Raw genomic sequence first — 7,369 nt, forward strand, 5'->3', positions numbered from 1 at the left:
ATTCATCATACAATATCTGATTAGACTGTGGCGGTGCTGGTTCCCACTGCTTAATGAATGAGCCATTAGGCTTTTGCAGATGGTGCCATCAACAGCTCCTGTGCTGCGTGTTCCGTGCATTTACCCAGCAAAAGGAGAGCGCTGAACCTGAACAGGGGATGGGAGATGAGTAATACCCATGCAGTGATCCTGCAAACCAACAAAGAGAGCAAGTGTTGCTGTAAAACTTACATTTTGTCCTAAATGTTATATAATACAATTTTCTCAGAAAATCCTGGTATAGCTGAGTATATATCCCACCAAACTACTCAATACATCACTTTAAGCAGTGAAGCAGAAGACATAAACTGCCAGCAGTTTACGTATGTGGTCCTGCAAGGTGTGACAAATGCTGCCATGACTTACAGGCGTGAGCAGGGCCAGACATCATCTGTGTGCTCCAGGCACTTCTTTCTTGGAAGAGGAGACCAAGAAGTGAGAGAAGACACTGTATTCCAGAACCCAAGTGTTTTCTGTGTCTGTGAAAACAGACACAACAGGCACAGCTGCACCCTTACTTTGGGAGGGCCTTAGGAAGTGGGAGACACTGCATAGCTTTGGGTGTCAATGAGCTTGAGAAATCCATCCCAAATCACACAGCTTGGTGGGCTTCCAGCTGGTCCCTCGGGGCTGCCACCTGGGCAGCTGGGGAGAGGAGCGCTAGGGATGGTGCTGTGTGACACAAGGGGTGATGCCCCTCTGCAGGAACGGGCACACAGGCGCTTGGGACCAGCAGCAGCTCAGCTGTGCTTGCACTTCTGCCTTTCCAGAGCTTTCTCTGGAAAATGAAATAACCATATAATAAAAGAAGGAGGAACCCAAGAGTGATATTTCTGCCACTTTTCCTCTGTTTACTTCAGGAAATGCTGTCCTCGCAGATGAGGGTGGCAGCAGCAGCTCAGCCTGTCTGTGGTTCCTGATTCCAAGCTGCCTGTGATGATCTTCCTACAATGAAAACAAAGTTAAAGTCAAGGCGCCTTGCTGGTTTGTGGCCGGCATGGCCAGGGAGTCTTTCAAGCACTCATACTTTCCATGCCGGTCCTTGGCACCTCCTGCTGGAAAAAGGACATCTGATTCACCCCCACCTACCAAAGATGAGTCAGGATTATACAAATTCCATTTAGTTTGTGTAACAACACTACTTCCCATGTTGCAAGCTTTCCTGTCTGCTGCCATAAAAGTCTACTGAACAAATCTCAAAAGACACAGTGATCAGTAAGAGATGCCCCCAGTGGGGGCTGGTGGCTGGCATGTCCTGGTTTTTGGTCCTTCCCTAGGACAGATGGGGGCTATCACCATTTTAACTTCTTTCAAATTTCAAATACTGCTGCCTCTGTGGTGATTCTCCCACCAGACAGAACTTAGTAACAGCTAGCTATTGGCTGCAGCTCAAACAACAGCTTGCTGGCAGCTTCCCTCTCCTGACAACCTGACTCTCAACATCTACTGCAGGCAGTCCCCTAGCCCAAGGTACACGTCCTGTCCTTGCCAGTTCACTAAATCCTTACTGGGCTTACCCATACTCCAAAAATTACTTTGCCTGTGTTAGCATGGCAAGAGGGAGGGAAGCTGCTGCACTCCCCACCTGCTGAGTGCTCTGCTACTCCACGGAAGTGCTAAAAGTACCCAACAACCTACACCACCAAAAATACTTTAGAGTGCACCTGAGTTAGGAAAACACTTGTGCTGGCATACCGCACCACCCTACAGCATGCCACACTGCTCTTCGGATGTGCCAGCACTAGGGACAACCCTCTCCCATTCAGAAAGGGAGAGAGGAAACCAGGATGATCTCCTGGGTACAGAGAAGGGGAGAGGCACCAGAGCAGCATCCAGCCCCAGCCCCAAGGGTTTCACTGCTCAGCAGCAGCCCATGCTTAGTTCCATCAGCCAGATTAGCAGTCTCAGATGGCCCTCCCCTCTGCAGTACAGGTGGGCAGGCTCTTGACTGTTTAACGTGAAAGAACAGCTGCAGCAGCTACAGCTACAGCTTCCAGCCCCTGCCTGGAAGGGTCCCCCAGTGACAAGCACTGCTCCCTGTGGGACACGAGGTATGGTGGCACATGTGCCCCCAGCTGCTGTGCTCGAGTGTGGGTTTCCCACGCAGCGAATGACCACCACGAGCCAACAGCAAGGCACCTGCTGCTGTCACCAGTGACAGTGCTGGGGGCTGCCTGTACCTACTTGGCCAAATTATAGGCTCATGTTGTCTGGTGGGGGGGTCATTCTCCCTTACAGCCCCAGGGATCTTTTCTCTTTGTCCTTTCACTTCTAAAACCTCTGCTTCAGAAGTTAGACTCCCATGCAGCCGCTGTGCAAGAAGTGGCTTGGCTTCAGTTCAGTCAAAAATCTCCATCTTGCACTGCATGGGTGCAAATAATAATGCAGGCTGAAAAACCAACTGCTGAGCATCATCTGTCTACTACTCATGAGATTCATTTATTACTTCTTAGAGCTGTCCAAAAATGTCCATCTTACGTAACTAAACCCACTCTAGTTTGTGATACATAAGAATCCTAATAATACCTTTTCTACCTTATATATATACACCACAGTTTGAACATCCTAGAGCTGGCAGGCAGATGGAGTTTAACAGGAACTATTCCATCAACAGATGCTACTACCACCGAGTTCTCTTTGCTCAGTCTGGGAATGAACTGATGGGCAAGGCAAGAAAACATGTTTTCTTACAGAGACACCATCTGCCAGCTTGAGAAGCTGCTGTCACCAATGACTCAGGATAACTCATGTAACAAAAAACATTATTAATACCATTCTCAAGACAGCCCTATTATTAACTATACATTAACTGTATTGTAGCTATTGTCTAGCATCAAGACAATAGCAATAAGAAAATACTGTAACTAATTAGTCTAAAGGGAAAATAACTGTAAACAAAATTACTTGAGAAAGGGCAGCTATTTATCTTGGGAACCTTTAGGCAACAAACCTGGGTTTAATCCTTCTTTGCTATCATATTCTGTTAAGAATTGTTGCATGACATCAGACAGAGCTTTTCCAGTTGTGGAAACTTACACTCTTCACAAAACAAGAGCAAAAAAAGGTTTTTGTTTATCACAGCTTGTAAAGAAAAGAAGGGATTATTGGATTGCCAGCAGCAGAGATGAGGAGTTCCCATGGATTGTTTTGTAGAACAGGATGATGGGAGGTGTAAAGGTGTCCCAGCACATGCAGGGTACTAAGGGCCCGCTGGGCATGTGGCTCTTCTCATCAGATCAGAAAAGGAAAAAAGATGCTGATGGCAAGGCAACACCAGAGTGGAGGGTAAAGCACCTCATTCCAAATAAAACTCACCAGCTGGCAAGTGGCTTGCTCCTGTGTATCCCACCACAGGAAAGCATGTTGTACTCATGTTAAAACCTGGATTATCCCAGTACAGACAGGAAGAGAGGAACTAGCAGGGAGGCTCTGCAGTGGTAATGAGTCCCACCTCTGATTTATGTGCTGGGATGCAGTGAGGTGCAAATAGCTGCAGTTCTCCACCTGCCAGCATGGGTAAACGGCTTGTCATGAAGCACAGCTATTTTCTGATTCAAATAAACCCACTATTTCCACTAAAATAAGAGCTGGTAATCCAATGGGTGTTTCAAAATGGTGTTTTGTTGCAGCTGCAACACTGAACCAGAATCTGCAGCAATTTTCTGCATATCCCTAAGGCAGGGATGAAACAAAGCCTACAAAGCTTTGAGAAGCAGCAAACGAGTATTTTATAGCTACTCTAGCTTCTTAAAAGACTCCTTACAGACCAAAAAAAAAAAACAGATTTGGTACGTTATTAATATCTCAAAGCAGTCCTGAAAAATTTCTGAACCAATCCCAGTCCTGCAAGGCAGGTCTCATGCATACTGCTGGCATTCAGCAGAAGAAGAAAGAGAGGAAAAGAGCTGGCAGGCACAAAGACGACAGGATGTGAACAGAGAAGACTCCTGGGACTGCTTTAAACATCTACAGTTCTAGCAACCAGCCCTTTCAGAGGGGAATAATCTGAGCAGTTTCTGACAGACTGCCTGATGGTAACCCGCAGAAGAGGTGCTCACCTCTGTAGGCATTGATATCTTCTTTGTGGTGACTGTTGACAGAAGCTGACTGTTGACAGTTGCCTGAAGTTGTGGCAGGGGAGGTTTAGGTTAGGTTTAGGTTAGGTATTAGAAAAAGGTTCTTCCCCCAGAGGGTGGTAGGACACTGAGCAGGCTCCCCAGGGTATGATCACAGTCCCAAGGCTGCCAGAGCTCCAGGAGCATTTGGACAATGCTCTCAAGCACAGGGTGTGACTCTTGGGAATGGCCTTGTGCAGGGCAAGGAGCTGGACTCCATGATGCTTGCGGGTCCCTTCCAACTCAGCGTATTCGGTGAGTCTGTCCTGCCACGCACAGTCAACATCCCTCTTCTTACTGGATGTCGGGAAGCAGAGCTGGCGCAGGTTTAGAGAGATGAAATAAATCATAACCACCACATTAAATCATCAAAGAGCCCAGAAAGCATCTGAGACCTGCTTGATCTTATGTGTAGTGAAGTAGTTTGCATAACAGGTTGAAGACTTTTCATCCTAACTGCAAGTGACTTTGAAAGCTGAAAGCAGGGTGCCAGCAGATTCTGTCTGAAGGGCAGATGGGGAAGGCCTGGTCGCTTCCTCCCACATCCGCTGCAGATGCAGAGGCTGGTCGCTGTGGTAACGCACCCCCACAGGGATCCGGGGCTCCTGCTCACTGCGTGCCAGCAACAAGGATGGGAGACAGCATTTCTTTTCATTAGCTCTTAAAATAAGCCTGGTATGACTAAATTGCTGCAGCAGTACCTTAGAAATTACTAACTGCCTAAATGCCACGACGTGGAGGTGTCCTCACTCCATTCCTAGACTACTGCAATTACTAAATGATCAATCTTTTTAAAAAACCCAACAAACCAATTTCCCAACCTGTTCTCCTCCACCTGATACTTTAAACCTATCTCCAATTCCCTGCAAAAACCTTGAAGCTCAGAATACTGCATTCTAAAATGTGAGCAGATCTTACTGTACTTGAACTAAAATTTTATGCAAGGAAGAAGTAATACTGAAACATATCCACATTACAGCAGTGAGGAATCTATGTCAAGGTGAACATAGCCCAGGAGCTTACTGCATGTGAAAGCTGCCAAAGTTACTAATTAGCTGACAGAATGAGGAAAAGCAGTTGATGCATGAACCAAGGCAGTAACTACAGAGACAGCAACACCAGCCCTGGAATCTACTGAAGAGTTCCATGGTGCAGATGGTCTTCTGGAGCCAGAGGCAGGTTCGGGACTCCCAGGACAACAGGAGGAGTCAGCCTGCACAGCTCTATGGAGGTACAGAAGGTAAATGCACTCCCACCTTACTGCAGTGTGGTGAGGAACAACGGAAGAAGTGTCTTGGCCTTTCTGAAGCACATGAACCATTCTTTTGCCAGAGAAGCCGGAGTTTATTTAGATTACCTTAAACCTTTCTTCTAAACGTATTCAACATCCAAACCCAGGTAACACACACTTAAATTATACAAAATCATACAGCAGTGCTACAGCAGAGGGCAAAGTAATTTAGCCTACCAGATACTTCAGCAAAAAATAATTATCTCCAAATAACTGCACTGTAGGGAAAAAACCAAACCCTGAGGCTTTGATTTAGAAAGGGTACCACAAGTCAATGAGAGCTGTAACAACTACCTAGGTTTAGGCATGTCTTTTAATCCCACCAATTTCACCGAGATTGAAATGTTAATTTATGCCTGTGGAACTTTTAAAGTGCTTTCCTGGACCTGGGCCAAAGGAAATGGGTGCTGCTTGCAGCTTGCTCTGAAGAACCAGAGTATTTCATTCTGAACACTAATGATTAAAACAGTTAGAGCACTTCCTAAAGACAGTGCTGCAGTGAGAAAATGCCTTTCCATCACCATTCTCTTTTTAAAGAGGGTTCAGACAGATGAAGTTTTCCTCCACACACTCTACTGCCACAGGCAGACTTTTGTCAGACAATTTGGATGAGTCTGAGTGACTTAGAGAACCTCTGTTAAAGGTATTGGCAAAAGCAGGTTTAATGTAAATGTGCAAAAGGGTGATGAGGTTGAATGGCAGGGTTCACTCTGGTAACTGCAACATGGATGATGCACACAGAGGAAAATCTGTCTAGAATCAATGCAGAATGATTTACACAGGCACCATGAATGCCACAGGCTAAGAGAGGCCCTGCTGCTGAGTCACAGGGTTCAGACTTGGGCAGGGGTTTACGCCTGAAGAATTTGGCAGCACCTAACTGCTGACTATTTAACATTTGTGAAATGATTCAATTCCTGTAAGCACAGCAGGAATTTAATTCTAGATCTAAGATGGCAATATCCATACTATACTTCCCATAGGAGATTTAAATCAATTTACACACACAGACGTATTTTACATACATACATATACAAGTATGTCCAAGGGTACCTATTAAAGGCCAAACGTCTTTGCACCTCTCAAGAGGCAAGGGGTGAACTTCGAGGAGCAAGGCTATCAGCCCAGGCCCAGATCTGTATATCTTGAGCTGAAGCTCATGATTCAGATTTCCCCTTCTTTTCTGTTAAGGAAATTCTGTCCTTACATGCTTTGTTTCAATAAAGTTTTGGGCTTCTTAAGGCTGGAAGGCATAGAAGAATGTAGCAACTACATATGCACATAGTACATAATTTTGTGGACAACAATTTATTATACAGTAAGAAAAAAGAATAAGCTTTTAGCTAAAAAAAGTATTAGCTAAGTAATGCACTCCTAGTCCATGTCTCAAGCTATAATCTGATTTAGAAGTCAACTGCACAGAATAGTTAATGCAGGTACATCTCATTCATAAATAGATATGATGCCATTTAACACCCTGCAGAAGGAAAACAGAAATTCAAGCTCATGTACGGATTACTTCAAGCATGACTGTCATCCTGGAAATAGCTATATCCACGTACCTATATCCACCTTTCAGCACAGAGCAACCTGAAGATCACCAGATTTAGTTAAAGAAGCATTAACATTCCCATCTCAAAAGTTTTATGGCCACACCAGGACATCCCTCAGTGCCTATCCAGCATACTGCCAGGCCACCAGACCATAGCACTCTCCACTGGAGACTGAAACAGGCTTGTCTGCCTCAATAACATTCCCTTATCTTGTTTTTATGATGAGGATCTTAATTAAAACAATTCTTCCTCTCAATATTACCAGTACAGGAGACGCTACTATCCCTGTCTGAAAACTCCCTTAGATTTTAGTTTCCTTACCTCCCAACATTTTTTGCCTTTTCAAAGCATCAAGACTTTCAATGACCTAA

Source organism: Anomalospiza imberbis, unplaced genomic scaffold (assembly GCF_031753505.1).
Source record: "Anomalospiza imberbis isolate Cuckoo-Finch-1a 21T00152 unplaced genomic scaffold, ASM3175350v1 scaffold_85, whole genome shotgun sequence".
NCBI lineage: Eukaryota > Metazoa > Chordata > Aves > Passeriformes > Viduidae > Anomalospiza > Anomalospiza imberbis.